At 35.7% G+C, this 18,379-nt stretch overlaps 1 long non-coding RNA gene across 2 annotated transcripts in view; it reads right to left on the minus strand.

Moving 5' to 3' along the window:
• Positions 1-495: 495 nt before the first annotated feature.
• Positions 496-18,379, minus strand: part of LOC108303586 — a 42,546-nt gene continuing 24,662 nt past the window's right edge. Inside the window, exons 2-3 of one of the 2 annotated variants that reach the window (XR_001824912.1) lie at positions 3,532-3,677; positions 1,209-1,336 (exon numbers count right to left, since the gene is read on the minus strand). This is a non-coding gene — a long non-coding RNA (uncharacterized LOC108303586). Of the gene's footprint in view, positions 3,678-18,379 lie in introns of both variants that reach the window. The other variant, XR_005200077.1, reaches the window with a different exon arrangement.

Here is an 18,379-nt window from a genome sequence, read left to right on the forward strand (position 1 = left end):
CAATTAGGCTTGGTATTTAATTATTGTCTCAAAAATGGCTTCATATGAATTATTCTAAAACTAAAACTATTATTGTTGGCAGAAAATTTACAGAATTTAATTGGTTTCTATCAAATAATTCCATACAGCATGATAATTTGTTTCAGATCTGTAGGGTACACTTTGTTCCTAATGCACCCTGGCAGGTTCACTGCAAAAACCATGTGAATCTATATTACATGCTTCATGAGGACATTGCTGAAGAATTTTACATCTGCTATGATAATTCCCCAGATTCAAGGCTACTCTGCATTGATGTATGGTAGAAAAGTTTAGGCATTCAAGAAGCAGCTGTTGTCATGTCAGAAGACACTTAGAGTTCCCAAGCAAAATTCCAGTTTTGTCCTCAAGCAAAATGTATGTTATTTGCTGTGAGTTCTTCTGCCTTGTGTCATCCATGAGGAAGGAAAATCTAAAAACAAAATAAAACTGATGCGTCACTGTTATCTACTTTTAGTTTCAATTTCCTTTATGGTTTACTTTAAATAAAAGTATCCAGCTAGTTGAAAGGAATATATATACCTCTTCTTTTGGTGGTACGTAGAAGAAAGGAGTGTGAAATGATTATATCATGAATTTTCTCATATATATTTAATGGTTGTGGTTCTATATTGGCATGTAGTAATTCTTGGTCCTTACATAGCAAACATACTTTGTATATTTTAAAGGCATTTATGGTTTTGTATATGTGAAAACAAAACCAAAATTTTGAATCTTGAAAGTATAGAAGTCAGAAAAATTGTCAGCTATGGTATTTTACTGGAAGTAGATGATTCCATATTATTTTGGGGGGAAAATGTTTTCACTTCTTTCCTGAGAAAACTACGTGAATGCACTCTTAAACTAAATTAATGGAAATCACATACACAACCATTTTGCTTGTGAACTCAAGAAAACTGTGAAGTCACTTTTGACCTCATTGGGGATGCTCTGACATGAGCAGCTGAGTATTTTATTCAGCACTATATCTTGTTTCACAGTTTGATTCAGAGCTGGGTCCAATTCTTAGCATGGTGCAAAGGATTTATTTTCTTTGTATAAACAAAGATGCAGGATTATATTTGATTATTGACTATTTGGGGGGATGGATTGGGGACAGATTGTTTTAAGAGACATTAGAGGCTAAAATATATGGTGTTCACAGGGTAAAGATGACAGACAGTGCTTACCAAACTGTTCTACATATTCAATGATACTGGTGCCAAAATTTCAGCTGGCTTTTGTTACAGAAATTGAGAAACAGCTCTTTACAATCAATCATCTGGAAATGTAAGAAACCTACAACAGCCAAAACAACCTGGCAAGAAAGAACAAAGTTGAAGGATGTATACTATCCTGTTTCAAAACTTAGCACAAAGCTACAGCAATTAAGACCTTATGGTACTAACACAAGGAGAGATATATCAACTAATAGAATAGAAATAAGATTTCAGAAATAAATCTTTACATTTATGATCAACTGAGTTTTGCTATAGGTGCCAATATAATTCAATGTGATATTTTCTATGATACAATTCACTTTATCAACTTTTCAATAAAAAATACTGGGAAAACTGAAACGTTACACAGAAAAGAATGAAGTTGGCCTTCTACCTCACACCATACACAAGAATTAATTGAAAAATGGATCACAGAAACAAATGTAAGAGGTAAAATTATAAATTCTTATAAGAAAATATTGCAGTAAATCTTCATGACCGTTGATAGATAGGACACCAAAAGCACAATCAATGTAAGTACATACATATATGCATAACAGATTTGTGTCACAAACAGTACCATCAAGAAGTGACTCTCAAATATTTAAACATAAATTTATTACATGACTCAATATAATATCTAAGTATACACCCTCCAAAATAAAAACATGTCCCTAGAAAAGAATCATACATGCATAATTAGGGCAGCCAAACAGTGAATTATTCATAACAGCAAAAAATACCACTAAATATCATTTAGGCATAAAAAAGGAATGAAGTATTTGTACCTGATAAAATCTGGATGAACCTTGAAAACATTATGCAAAGTGAAAGAAACCAGTCAAAAAGACCACACATTAAAAAGAAACAAACAAGCAAATGACCACATAGTAAATGATCATATTTGTACTAAATGTTCAGAATAGAAATGGCTGAAAACAGAAGATAGACTAATGGTTGCTAGGGGTTTGAGAAAGAAAGGAAATGGGAGTGACTGCTAATTGTTATGTAGTTTTTTTCAGATGGTGGTGAAAATGTTCTAAAATTAGATGTGATGGTTTCAGGAGTCTGTGACTTTATTAAAAAACACTGGATGTTACAGTTCAAATGTGAATGTTATGGTATATAAATTATATCTCAATGAAGCTCCTAATAAAACGATATTAGAGAACTAGTAGAACAGAGGCTACAATAAAGGAAAGTACGAGTTGTGAGAATGGGCATGGCCTGTGAGATGAGTAGGACAGAAGGTTTAGAAATCACAGAAATCGCTCTGCCCTGGGTGACTAGAGGATACCAAAGGCTAATGAGAGAACATTTTCTAAATCAGTCTCTTTCTCTGCACCAAGTCTGAGTGTGTGCTGATCTACAGTTTCACCAGCCTCAAAGAAAGACTAGTTTCCCATGTCAATTGGTCTACTGCATCTGAAACTTTATAAATGAGACTCAGCTTCATCATTAGCCTCAAAATGTTAAAGCCTATGTTTACCTTTAAGGGCCTTTTGCAAACAGGATCTATTCATAAACAAATGTAAATGCCTCTTCAACCCTAAGGAACATTGAGAAGGAAAATTCCTTATACATTTTTCCTTGATTTAAATCTTATGTAGTTCCAATTTGTTATAATGTGTTCATTTAATTGTTCTGTGTATTAGTTAGTTATCACACTGCTGTGAAGAAGTATCTCAGAGTGGGTAATTATAAAGAAAAGAGGTTTAATTGACTCACAATTTCACCTGGTTGGGGAGGCCTTAGGAAACATACAATCATGTCCAAAGACACCTTTTCACAAGGCAGCAGGAGAGAGAATGAATAAGAAGGGGAAATTCCAGACACTTATAAAACCATCAGATCTCCTGAGAACTCACTATAATGAGAACAACATGGGAGACACTACCCCTATGATTCAATTACCTCCCACTGGGTCTCTCCCAAGAAACATGGGGATTATGGGATTACAATTCAATATGAGATTTGTGTGGGGACTCAGCCAAACCATTTCATTATGTTAACTATTTTTAGTATAGGTCAACAATATAACATGTATAAATTACAATTTATTTACTCTTTGTTGCTATACAAATATTAAACATAGAACAACCACGTACATGTGACACTTTCATGGGATATACAAAAAAGCAAAATGATTGTAATCAATGTATAGCCTAAACCTGACTTTTCAGCATTCACCTTATCTTATTGTCTCCATGGTATCTGCATTCCCAAGATAAGCAGTGCTATGGTTAAACAGTTATTGAATATTAAGTACAATTTGAACAAAAATTTCAATTACCAGCCTACGAGCATGACTATTGCTTTTTGGCAATTTGCTTTCCATATGGTTCGCTGTGATTTTCATGGCGACTTCTTTGTCAATCAAAGTCAGCAAACACAACCTGCCATTTTCTCCTCATTATTTCCTCTCTTCTTACGAATTTTCTAATAAAAAGAAAAATAGATCATTCAAACAATTCAAGTGAATCAGCAGAATGACAAATGTTTAAAGTTTGAATGTAATTTTCAGTAATTTATTCTTCCATTTTAAATAATGATGATCAAAAGCTGTTACTTGGTCAGTTGAACTTATTAAAGAGAGTTTATAATTAGAAAATACTCTTTTAGAAGTGCCGCAGAAAGCTTGAAACAATATTTATATTGAATATTTATATTACTTTTTGACACTTCTGGAAGTTCAAACAGTTAAATTGTTCTGCATGAATCCATTATAATTTTTCTTGATTCTCTATTGTATTATAACATTTTAAATTGTTCATTGACTGATTAGAAGACACTGTAACAGAAAAGGAGAATGTTTACCTGTGTTGGCCTAATAGAAAAAAAAAGTATATTGGACAGCCAACAATGTATAAATGAAATATACTGAAGCAAAAATAAAGAACGCAAAAGGAAGATATTGCTGTATGTGCAGCTGGAGGAGTTGAATATAAGTGAAAATTCTGATACAGAAGGAGGTAATTCATTCCTATCTTTTCTGAAAATAATTGAATATCATTTTAGATAGTTATTGTACTTTGCCTCTTAACCATAGACCTGGCTCAATGAGTTTATAGAAATAATGTAAACACCAAATTGCTAACATTTGTTATGCCTTATCACAATTGGCACTATCAACTTTTCTCCCCTGTTCCTCTATTTTAATATTATCTTCTACTAAAACTGATCACACTATCACTATCCAGGTATTTCCCTACTAATCATTCTCATACTGGCATCCCTAAGTTGCAAATCAAAGCTTCCTTACCTATAAAAGTATTTTCGCAGCTTAGCCTCTCGGAGTAAACATGTCAATCAGCAAAGATCTGCCTGCATCAATTTTGTGCAAAACCTTTCAGAAAAGAAGTGATTTCAAGGGTTCTGTGTGCTGTATTGATTAGACAAAGTTACAGACTCATCAATGGCACTATATGTCCCACCTAGAGTTTACCCCAATAAACTCTAGGTGGGACATATAAAGTTTACAATCCCATATAGATTTATAAATCTCAAGTCACCGATTCTAAAAAAAGGAACGTTTAGAATCTGTTATTGGAACTATTGTCTCACGGTTGGTACAGCATCCTCCTATGTTGACCATGATATGTGGAGACAATGGTGATAGTGTAATCAACAACAATCCCCTGACAAAACACTTCCTATACTGTGTTTTGTGAAGGTCTGGTATCTGTAAGCACTTTGATTTTTTTACTGAATATTAACTATTGACCTTGATTCCTATTGATTATGTGAGCTTCTAAACACTCCTTCAATTCATCAGAGTATTTCTGTTGCTTAAAATTTAAAATATTGTCTAAAATTAATATTATGTTGGTCATAAATTAACAATAAAATATTAGTTTATTATGATAAATTAATAAGTTAACAATAAAATATTAATTTATTAGTATAAATTATTATAATTTATAATCATAAATCCTTACTTTGTATATTTAGAAAAAAGACTTTGCTTTCTTAATTTATAATTTTTGTATGTACATAGTATATATATATATATATGGATTACATAAGGTATTTTGATACAGGAATGCAATATGTAATAATCACATTAGGGTAAATGGAGTATCCATAACCTCAAGCAATTATCCTTTGTGGTACAAACAATTCAATTATCCCCTTTTAGTCATTTTATTTATTTATTTAATTGGTGATGGAGTCTTGCTCTGTTGCCCAGGCTAGAGTGCAGTGGTGCCATCTTAGCTCACTGCAACCTCAGCCTCCAGGGTTTAAGTGATTCTCTTGCCTCTGCCTCCTGAGTAGCTTGGCTTACAGGTGTGTGTCACCACATCCAGCTTGTATTTTTAGTGGAGACGGGGTTTCACTATGCTGACCTGGCTGTTCATGAACTCCCGACCTCAAGTGATCCACCACCTTAACCTTTTCAAAGTGCTAGGATTACAGTGGTGAGCCACTGTGCCTAGCCTTGTTTTTGTCATTTTAAAATGTACAATTACAGGGCCAGACGTGGTGGCTCATGCCTGTAATCCCAGCACTTTGGGAGGCCGAGGTGGGTGGATCATGAGGTTAGGAGTTCAAGACCATTCTGGCCAACATTGTGAAACCCCATCTCCACTAAAAATACAAAAATTAGCTGGGCAAGGTGGCACGTGCCTGTAATCCCAGCTGCTTGGGAGGCTGAGGCAGGAGAATTGCTTGAATAGGGACCCAGGAGGCAGAGGTTGCAGTGAGCCAAGATGGCACCCCTGCACTCCAGCCTGGGCTACAGAGTGAGATTCCATCTAAAAAAAATGTACAATTACATTATTTTTTTTTTAACTATAGTCACCCTACTGGGCTAGCAAAAGGAAACTTTATTTCTTATCTAGGGTTATACCCCTCAAGGCAGCCATTCTGACAGTCTGGGAAGCAAAGACTTTCACAGAAACTGGAAACAGACTTTTGGAGGGAGGGAGGGTAAAGCAGGAACTCATGCTGAGCAGGCTGGTCAAATATACATATTCAACATGTTATAGAAGAATCTTCTGAATATTTATGAGGGAGTACTAACACGTGTACTTAAACGAACATGCATGCATGTTCCATGTGTCTCATGTTCACTTTGGGGGGAGAGTTAACATTTAAATGCATTATAATTAGGCTGCGTACATCAAAGGGGGAAACAAGGACACAAAGGCACTCCATGGGCAGCCTCTGTAAACCCGCCAGAGCCAGGTTGGTAGTTTCTTACCAGGAGGAAATTATTGAAATTAGTTACTTAGTTCAATCAAAGCTATTCAACGATTTCCGATGAGAGTAAGCTTAAAATAGCTAAAGAACTTGTCCATGCTCACTCCAAAAGTACATAGCTGTTATGGCTTGCTTATTTGTGTTCTCCCAAATTTATGTGTTGAAATGTAATAATTAATGTGATGGTATTAGGAGGTGGGGCCTTTGGAGGTGATTAGATCATGAGGATGGAGTTCTCATGAGTGGGATTAGTACCCTTATAAAGGAGGTCCCGCAGACCTTCACCCCTTCCACCCTGTGAGAATACAGGGAGAGGAGGCCTTCTATGAACCAGAAAGCAGACCCTCAGCAGATCCAGAATTTGCAAGAGTCTTGATCTTGCTTATTCTTAGACTTCCAAGCCCCTACAACTGTGAGAAATATTTATGTTGTTTACAAGCTGCCCAGTTTATGGTGCTTACAGCAGCACAAATGAACTATGACAGTAGCTGAATTGGAATTTCAACCCTGGTCAGTCTGACTTCAAAATGAAAATACCCAGCCACTCAGTTAGTTTGCCTGTGGTATGCTCTCGGGCGTTTTTCCAGTAGTGGGATAAGTTATTAAACAACTTACCAGTTCTGTGACTTGGAGGAGGAAGGTTTAGCCCACCTAACAAGAATAACTGTTGTGTAAGTTAACCTTTATCTAGCTCATCATCAAAAAACAAATTAAGATAGGTCTTATAAAGCCTCAGGCTACAAAACATTTTAAAAAGGAAAAGTGTAAAATGTTAAGAAGGATTATGTTCCTGATTAGACCTTTTCCCCTTCCTAAGGCAATGATCCAAAATATTTGAGAATCAGTGGATGAAACCTCTAAGAAATATGTTATTGAATATAATTTTCAGCAGGGAGCGATTTCACAAATTTTAGATCTGTGGCTACTTCTCACTCTGTTGGTGACTATGGTCTCCTCTCAACTATCCCTAATCACCTATCAGTATCAAAAATGACTTATTTATGGATAAAATGAATTTTTAAAATATGTAAAATTCTAAAAAGGCAAGTAGATCAACCAACTTAGAAAACTGCAATAATAAAGACAGCTGGCTATGCTTTATTATTTTCAGGAGCTGAGTCTCTTGCCTTCTAATGGCCTGTTTAATCAAGGGATTCTCCTTCAAACTTGATTCTGTGCCATAGGTTGATTTCCCCATAAGGATTGCGTAAATAATGACGACTCACCACACAGAAGAAAAGTGGTGGTGAAGCAGTTCCAAGGTTGGCAACTCAGCTGCTTAATGACGTCGTCAAGAAAGTGATCTTTTCCTCCTTCTGCTCCATCCTTCTCAGCATGCTGCCCACGGATAGGATACAGAGGCTTCTTAGTCATAAAATGGCTGCAGCCGTTCCAAACACTGTACTCTCATACAACTTCCCAAAGTCAGAAAAGAAAATATTGATACTTTGTATTCATTGTTTTAAAGTGAGGAAAATGCTCCAGAGTAAACCCCCAAACTGTCAGGGTCACATGTATTTTCCTTGGTGGATTGTTGGTGAAGAATCTGTCACAGGCTGTTTTGAACACTGTTACTGGCAAGGTGAAACCAGTTGCCATGGTTAGCTTAATTGGGATCCACCCAACTCTGCTAAAGGAAGGTCCTAGCTTCCCTGAGCTGGGGGAGGCTGATGATTGATTAAGAGTCATGACAAGTACCACAAGTGCCTACTCTCATAGACAAAACTGCACCTATCCCTCATCAATGCAAAAGACCGTGCGTTCATCTGTTTTCATCTTTGCATTAGAATAATTTTATGGCTTAGTTATCTGCAAGTATAATCCAATTTGTTAATGCTTTTAATAATCTATTTTGTGTATTTTCTTTTAGTCTCACAGTCTCATCTAGAAAACCCTTGCAGTGTAGCTGATTGTAATAAGCACTAATAATAATGGAAAGAGTAATGGTATTACTAGTAATAATACCATCACCAGCATCAAATGATTACTAATGACAAAATTATTATATTTTTTGCTTTTATGATAGCGTTATAATGTATAGAACATTTTACAGGGGAAGGCAACTGAGGCTTAGGGTCATTAAGTTAGTTGCCCTAGGCCACAGAATTTCTCATCTTGAAAGGATCTCTCCTGGTCAATGTTGGAGCATCCTGCAAAGAGCCCTGGAATCTATTAGTGCCAACACCCTTTGCACCTGTACTTGTACAGGTGGATATACATCACCTATAGCCTGAAGGGAGGGCTTAAAAACAGGCATGATTCAAGGAAAACATGCTCATGCTGTGGCCAGCAGCCTCTTAACTGTACAAGTCTAAAATACTTTGAGAAAGCCCAGAGTGAGAGAGAGTGTGGAAAATCTTGTGCAGACTCACAGAAACACACGCTTAGGAATTAAACAAATCTGGGGGTTATTAAGAAACTGTAGCTAAGACAGACAGGGAAGCCAGTCTGCCAGAAATTGGGGTTGGTATGAGCCTTCTGTAGTGAAAAAATGGAAGAAGTTGGCCATAATTGTCAACTGCAGATCCAAGCATTTGGATTGTTTCATTTTTGTTCAGTGTGAGAGATTGAGTCTGTGTCTCTCCCTATATTGAAAATAACAAAATCTTCTCTATAAAGAAGATTAATATTTATTAAACCTCTCTTATGTATATATAAATGTTCATACATATTAATACATAAGGATACAATTATATATAAATATATAAAATCACATGTATAGTCTTGTTTAATCCCCAAAACTCCATCGACAAAGGAATGTGTCATTTATACATGAGTGAATAGGGCCATAGCACTAGTAAGGCACATGTTTAAGGTTCCTACCATTGATTGTGAAAGACTAATTAAAACAGAGTTTAATGTTACAAGTCAGTATCAATATAACCTTGTGAACCGTTTGCCATATTATACTAAGACTTAGATTTTCTTCTAATTGTTTTCGTCTTGTGGACACTGACTCTTTTTAACACCTGAAACAATGAAATATATTCTGTAATCTTCATTCTGTGCAAAATTAAAGATGCAGATATATTTACTAGCACTTATACTTTTATGGCAAAATATTTATGTGGGGTCACTTATAAGACCCTTTATTTTGAAAATTCATCAGAGTTGTTGTTTTCATTTTTATCGTGTACATAACTTTTGGATTATGATATAGAAAAACTTTAGAAAATGCCAATATCTATCTCACTTTATTATATTTAAATATGAAAGTAATCTAAAATTTGTAAGCTGAAATACATTCTTTATTACCATCTATGAAAATTTTTAGAATTAAGTAGTACATGTATGATGTAATGAGGAAAATATTTATCTTCTCGATAAATCATGTATAGATTGAAAATACTTCAGAGCACACCTCTGGGATTGCTGTTAGGTGGTCATTGGAACTTCATGGAGAGATAGTGATTAGCTCTTATTTTTACAGTGATTATTGTAGGAAATATTTTCTCTGTGAATACTTACTAAAATTCTGTCTAGATCCACGTTAATCCCTTAACAGTTAAATCAATGCCTCATTCTCTTTCTAAACATGTTAACATAGAATAATATATCATTGACTCCAGGATGCAGTTGGGGCCTCATATTTTGGGGACATATTAGGGTATTTAGCTCACAAAAATATTGAGACTAACACTCTGGGTGCCCACACAAAAGCCATAACTGCTTCCCCACTCTTCTGAAGAAATGTCATCATGTTTCTTGATATATATTCCTGGAGTTGGGGACACATCATGGACCCGAGGTTTGCCTTGGTCTGTCTAATCCAGTTAAGGTAATTCAATCTCATTCATCCGTGGTTGCTTTAGTAATAGCTCTGCCCAGAGAGTCGTAAGAGAAAATTTCAGAAACATTCCCCTTGCTCTGAACAAGGACCATGAGAAGAGGACTGTTTCTTAATCAATCTCCGTTGGCATTTTAAAGTGTCTAGGGAGGACAAACTGCCTGAATGTGTAGCGGCCATCTTGCATGCAGGCTGGAAGTAGCTCACAAGAGAGAATGACAGAACAGGGGATGGACCCAGCCTGGGTCTCTGAGAGCATTATTCTCCCCCCTCAGAAAGGTCCCACCTCCAATTTTGTTATTATTATATATGACATGATAGTATGTCTTATTATCATGTGGGCTTTTGCTGTTCTTCGCTTTCTTTTCCTTTTTACTTGTGACTTAAAGCATCAGTTAAATATTGTATCATTGCAGCTGTTTAAAACACTCAAATACAAAAAATTCAAGTGCAAAAATAATTTTATTAGAGGTTAAATATAGCTAACCTGTGATTCTAGTTCTAGGTAAAATGAAATTAGGCCACTTCACCCTGTCTCTTCCAATGAATATAGGTATAAATCATGAAAAGAATGGGTGGATCATTTATTTGAGAATTACAAACAGCGAGTATTAGCTTGGTGCAAAAGTTATTGCGGTTTTTGCCATTATTACTTTTAATTATTTTAAAAGTAATTGTGGCAGAAACCACAATAAGTTTTGCACCAAACTGATAAAAGCAAGCAGACAAGGAAAGACCAGAACCAGTGGTTGAGTCATCATTAAACAGGTAGTAAGACGGTCATTTTTCACTCTGGTGTTCTTCGGCCTGGATGGTATATACAGGAAATCTAAAAGTGAGCACACAGAGAGCAATCCCTTAATAGTGGCAAAAGTGGGGGTCTTTCTTTCTTTCCAGGACTTCCAAGGAGTTAGAAACAACTTCATTTTCTTTTTTCTTCCCTTTGTCCTCCCACACTTGGCTCCAGAGCAAGCACACAGTTTTAGAGAGCATCTTAAAGTAACTATCTCTCTAGCTATCCACCCAGAGCACCAAGAGAGAAGCCCCAGGAATCAGAATATACTGGGGAGATTGCAAAGAGAGAGAAACTCCAGAACATAACACCTTGAAGTTTTTTATAAACTACTCACGTCATTCCTAAAACATGTGTTTGCGTGAGTGAATCTGAACTTGTTCACAATATCAAAAACGCTATACACTAATAGTCTGCTGCTAAAAACTTTTGAAGCCAACTAATTATGGCCCAGGTCCTAGACTGTCCAGTGGTTTGTGTACATTCACCAGGTTCTAAAAGCACAGCATAGGCTTGGAAAACCAAACCGACACTGGAGCCATCACACACACACACACACACACACACGTGTGCGTGCGCGCATACACACACACACACACACACACACACACAGAGTGCTTGTGATAAGACAGCTAGAATTCTCATACATTGTTAATGGGAATGCAAACTTTTACAACCTGGGAAATAATTTGGTATTCTCTTATAAATTTAAAAATACTTGCTATATGAATCAGTAATTCCATTTCTGTGAATATAACCCAATAAATAAATGTTTAAATGTTTGTATAAATGCTTATCATTATAGAGCTCTGTTTATAATTGCCCCAAACTGGAAACAACTTGATTGCATTTCAATGGGTGAACTGATTTAAAAAAAATATGATACAGCTATACAGTGTACTATTGATCAAGAATAAAAATGAACGAACAATTGGTGCACAGAGCTTGGATGAATCTCTAAGGTATTCTCTATGAAAGAAGTCAGTTTCAAATGTTTAACTACTGCATAATGCCATTTGTATGACATTTTCCAAAGGACAAAACTATAGTTGTGGAGAATGTACCTGTGTTGGTGGAGTTTGGTTGCTAATGGTTATGTTAACGTATACGTAATGTTAAATTGCATAGAATGGCACACCAGACAATGTCAATTTCACTGAATAATTTTTTTAAAGGGAAGAACAAAAGGATCAAAGTTTATCTCACAAAAACAAATAAATAAATATCTGACAAAAATAAAAATAAGAGCTACCTCTTTATATGGAAAGAATACAAAGTTAAGGGAAGCTGATCCAAAAACCTCTTATAAATTAACATACTATGGCCCAGAAAGCATAAGAAACTTGCTCAAGGTCCTACAGCAAACAAAAGCGAAAACCTGGAGACAGGACAGGAGGCAGCCCAGTGTGCTTTCCACAACCCAGAGTGCTTCAGTCCTTGGGTAAAATTTAGGGTATGGATGGCTCACTTGTGATTACCACCAAAGCCTAAATTTTTAAATAGACAGATTAATATGTCATATTTCTTTCACTTAATACTTTAAATATGGACCCATCAGGAAAAGTAAACACCAATTGGAAAAATACTGATATGAGAGTTTTATTAAGATGAAGAAATAGGGCCAAGTGCAGTGGCTTTTGTCTGTAATCCTAGCACTTTGGGAGGCTGAGACAGACGGATCCCTTGAGGTCAGGAGTTACAGACCAGCCTGGTCAACATGAGGTCAGGAGTTCCAGACCAGGCTTGCCAACGTGGTGAAACCCCATCTCTACTAAAAACACAAAAAGTAGCAGGTATGGCGGCAATCACCTGTAATTCCAGCTACTTAGGTACTTGGGAGGCTGAGGCAGGAGAATCCCTTAAACCTGGGAGGTGGAGTTTGCAGTGAGCTAAGATCGTGCCACTGCACTTCAGCCTGAGCGGCAGAGCAAGACTCCACCAAAAAAAAAAAAAAAAAAAGATGAAGAGATATAAAGAAGTACTTTGAGGTGTGGTACATTTATTTGGCCTGCAGAAAAATACAACACAAATTATAATGGTCTACATGGAAGGAACTTTAAATCCATATGGTGTAGGCTCAGATTTTACATGTTCACATCTTAAATTACATATTGTTATCTCATTTGTTTGGCTAATCCTCACCCAGAGTGCTTGCTGTATGCATAAAGGTATTTTGTGAGAATCAGTCAGTTTGGCTACTGTTAAATTTTTATGAGCCTAGCTATCCCAAAATGAATTTCAAAACTTAAATAAATATAAATAATAGTATGCTTGGAAATGTAAGATAATACGGTACTGTCATTGAAAGATGAAAATCTTTTATAGGAAAATCTTCTGGAATGGGATTCAGGTCATATAAGATCACTTTAACTTATTTTCAAATTATTTGTTGAGATAATTGGTTTTAGAATATTGTGCCGTTAAGCTAAATTATATTTCTTTACCAGATAAACTGTCATATTTTAAAAATAATATCTAAATCATTGATTAAAATGAAATATAGTTATTTAAATTACAATTTTAAGCAACAATGTCATTATTGTTGAATTGCTTTTTTAACAGCATTGTATATTGGCAATTTCAAATTATTTCTGAATAATTTAGGTCATATCTTTAAAATTAAAATGAATATCTTATTTTAATGGCAGTATCACACATGGTTAAAATTATGGTTGGCTTGGCCAGGTGTGGCAGCTCAGGCCTATAAACCCAGCACTTTGGGAGGCCAACACAGGCAGATTATGAGGTCAGGAGATCGAGACCATCCTGGCAAAAATGATGACACCTCGTCTCTACTAAAAGCAAAAAAAAAAATTTAGCTGGGCATGGTGGCGAGTGCCTGTAATCCCAACTACTCCAGAGGCTGAGGCAGGAGAATCGCTTGAACCCCGGAGGTAGAGGTTGCAGTGAGCAGAGATTGCACCACTGCACTGCAGCCTGGCAACAGAGCAAGACTCGGTTTCAAAAAATAAAAATAAATATAAATATAAATATGGTTGGTTCTAGATTGTTTAAATTAAAAAAATATGTCTTTGGAAATGAAATTGTGATTTTTTTTTTTACAGAGAAATATTTCTGAGTAAAGTAGCAAAGGACAGATGCTAAAAACTAAAAGGATTGTAGTACTAGATGTTTGTTTAAAAGGAGAATTTATTTTGTGAAAATTCTAAGTATAAACAGCACTGAAAAAACAAAGCAAAACAAAACAGAACAATATGGAGCCAGAGAAAGTGGCCTGATACAGAGTGAAAAGTAAGGGATCTGTTAACTGGGAATTGATTTTATTATACTGATCTTACTTTACCCTCCTCACCATTAATATTTTATCTTTTAAGTGCCTAATAATTGAAGCATATTATTTGAATAAATGCATTGGTTCTGTTTCCAAGTAAAATATACATTTGTATTTTAATGGTAATCAGTGTTGTATTAATACTGTTGGATGAATGTACCAATGCAAAAAAAAATTGTAACCCTTGCATATACAATGCATATGCTACATACACACAATTGCTTCTATATTGTAATCTAGATGACTTAACTTTTCAATCCGTTTTTTCATGTTTGCCCAATAATTTTCTCCTGAGGTTGGCAGAAAAATTTAATTACATAATGTTATGAGTAATATTCATTGCGCACTTACTTGGTAACACATAATTTTATCAGCCCTTCATACACAGTTAACCCTCATGGCAAGCTTATTAGTAATGATTATTATGATTCATATATTTGCAGGTCATGAAAATTAAGTGCTGAGGAATTAAATAACTCGTGATAATACAGCTAAGAAATGAAGATAAGATTGAATCCAGTCAGCCTGGCTGTGTTCATGTGGTAACACATGAAAAACACAAACCCACAGATGTTAGATAGTTTAGAAATACAGGGTTACACTTTCTGAAAATCTGATATTATCTTAGTAGAGGTAAATCAATGTTAAAGAGAAAGTTACCAAATTTATTAATAATTTTCTTTATTAAGAGCAATTAAGTATTTGGAAGTGTATGAATAAAGTAATGACTTTAAACTTTTAATGTTATCTGATGATCAGATATGATTACATCGTAGACATTGCTAAGAAGCTGATAAACACAGTAGAAGGTTGATAATGTTGATTTTACCAGTATTTAATACTTAAGAGAGTATTTATACTACAATCTCTTGGCTATTTTTCTTTTGTTTTGTAATGTATTGCACTGTAGTTCATTGGCATCATAAAAAAACAGGGAAATTAAATAAAATATCCTGATAAATTTGTAATAACAAATTAATTGTGATTATTTGCACTAAAAGTGCAAAGATGACAAGTCATCCAGTTTTAACTCAGTATCATTCAAGGAATAGAAATTATGTATTGTTATGACACTAAAGCATTCATCTTCTCATCTTAGTCTTAGTTGAACACATCGATGAACAATGGATCACACTTAGGGTGTTTACAGTTCATTGTCTCTGATCTTGACTTCTCTTTCACATCCACAAGTAGCTTCATAACCTGTAGATACAAATCTGAGTGTCCTTAATACTTGAGTAAAGTCAATAGTTACAAAATAAGTTTTAGAGGGAAAAATACAATGAAATAATTTAAAATGCATTTTCTTAGGATATGGCAGGCCACATGGAAAGAATATACAAAATTTTAGTATATTTTGGTGAGAGGGAACCAGCTGGAAGTCATCCAAGTGTGGTCTGCTAAGCCACCCACTTTGGGAAGTCTCAGGTTGGCTTGGCTCAAGGAGCTCAACGTATCCAAGCCAAGTTGGATGGGTGCATCCAGCATTTTCCACCAAGCACCAATGAGTGCAAAGCTAAATGCATATATATATATATATATATATATATATATATATATAGATAGAGAGAGAGAGAGAGAGAGAGAGGTGGAGTCTCACTCTATTGCCCAGTTTGGAGTGTGGTGGCATGATCTCAGTTCAGTGCAACCTCTGCCTCCCAGGTTCAAGCAATTCTCCTGCCTCAGCCTCCCGAGTAGCTGGGACTACAGGTGCCTGCCACCACGCCTGGCTGATTTTTGTATTTTTGGTAGAAATGAGGTTTCACCAAGTTGACCATACAGGTCTCAAACTCCTGACCTCAAGTGATCTGCCCACCTCAGCCTCTCAAAGTGCTGGGATTACAGGCGTTAGCCACCGTGCCTGGCCAATGCATATTTTTAAATATTATTTTGTTAACATATTTAATTACAGAATCTGCTGGATATTTAGCTGAAAAAACAGAATTTATAGCAGGATATTAATATTTTTTAAATTACTCTGGACATAATGAAGCATTGTACATCTATGCAATATAAAAATGCTTTATGAGAGAGGAAAATGTGAAAAAAAAAGTATGTGGGTCGGGCGTTGGCTCATGCCTGTACCCCCCAGCACTTTGGGAAGTTGAGGCTGGTGTGTCAACTGAGGTCAGGAGTTCAAGACTAGCCTGGCCAACATGGCAAAACCTTCTCTCTACTAAAAATAGAAAAAATTAGCTGGGCATGGTGGCGGGCTCCTGTAATCCCAGTTACTTATGAGGCTAAGACAGGAGAATTGCTTGAACCTGGGAGGAGGAGGTTGCAGTGAGCCAAGACCATGCCACTGCACTCCAGCCTAAGCAACAGAGTGAGACTCCTCCTCAGAAAAAAGAACGTGTGTGCGTGTGTGTGTGTGTGTGTGTGTGTGTGTGTTATATACTGAAATGTACCTAATTCTATGTATAGATTATGTACACACCCTGTATAATAGTTGCATTAAAATATGTAATTATCACATCGAAAAAGAGAAATAAATTGACAACCATTTCAAGTAGATTTCAAGTAGTAATAGTAAGAGCTAGCATATGTACTGTATTTAAATATGAGAAAATTATGTATTCACATATTTTTGTTTATTTAATATATAGTCTCTATACAGTAATTTTAGCATGAAAGTTTGGCCACATGGAGCCTTTGGAGAACTCTGTTGAAGAGATCTGAAGACATTTAAGTGTTACATTCCTAAACAAACTCTTCTTTAGCAAGTCCTCCTTTGTCTGCTAGCCTGCATGACTACCTGCTCCCTTCTCTCCCCCTGATTTCTGAGTACCGGGCCCTCTGTTAAGAATAAAGTGGGAGAACTGGTGAGTAAGCAGAGCTTCTACCATTAGAACACGCATAGGTTGGGGAAAAAAAGCCATGTTAAAAGAATGAAATGCAATTAATTGAATAAACATATAAGTGCCTTTATGTGTCAGACCATCTTGTTATGGAACGTATAGGGATGACCATGAGAGACAAATTTCTTTGTCCTCATGAATCTTATATCTTAGTGGGAAGAACTGTGAAATAAAACACTAAGTGAATTAAAAATAAAAGCATTTCAGGAAGTAATATGTATTACAAATTGATTAATGCAGAATCATATAGTTACCTGGGGAAGTTCCTCTGGGAAGGCCCCAATTTCTTCTTCTTCCCATCTACTTTGAGTGTTCAAGGTCTGGCAGAGACAGAGCCAGGTCAAAGTCCTGAGGATGAAGAATTTTCTAGATTTTTTGTTTTTTTCGCTCTTAAGCAACTTGGTGAAAGGCAAGTTTCCTTTCCAGATCTATAGAAACATTGTGGAGATTAAGTTGGTAATGTGGGAAACTAGAAATTTCTGTACTGGCCAAGTTAATAGTGAGATGCCCATGAAACACACACACACACACACACACACACACAGGCACACACACACACAATTAAATCTTTGTCATGTGCATGCTATTAAGTCAGTTTCAAAATATAGCGTAGGATTACATTCCCAAATCCTGGAGGAAAAAATGAAAGTTTTCCAGATGGACTAGGGAAAGAAAGAAATGCTTTCATTTGCAAACGTGGATTTAAGAGGCTAAACCATGGATCTGTGTTGCTTTCATTTGACAACTTTTCAGCCTACATTGTTCTAGGTGTTGTTGCAGCTAGAGGGTTTCTATTTCCAAGCTCACAGTTTATTATATAATCATTGAGTTAGTGTCTGTTGTAGCAGTTGCAAATATACTTTCTGAGACACATGGCAAAGATGACATGCTATCAAATATGAACTAGGTCAGAAAGCTCTCCCCAAAATAGAATCAGATAATTTTTTTAAAATTTACGTGAATTTAACAAAACTCATCAACACCAAGTGTTTGGAACTCAAATTGGAGCTTAGAAAAAATGATTATGTAAAATAGCCTACATTGCATCACAATTTCTGTGGTGGAGTCACTTTAACCCAGCTTACAAAATTGATAAATGAAATTATATTGCCAAATTGTTAATTAATAATGAGAAATAACTATTATCAACTTAAAGCTAAATGTTCAAAAGATTAAAACTTTTTAGCTCTCTAGGAAAGTTTACTCTGT

Source organism: Cebus imitator, unplaced genomic scaffold, assembly GCF_001604975.1.
Source record: "Cebus imitator isolate Cc_AM_T3 unplaced genomic scaffold, Cebus_imitator-1.0 Scaffold49, whole genome shotgun sequence".
NCBI lineage: Eukaryota > Metazoa > Chordata > Mammalia > Primates > Cebidae > Cebus > Cebus imitator.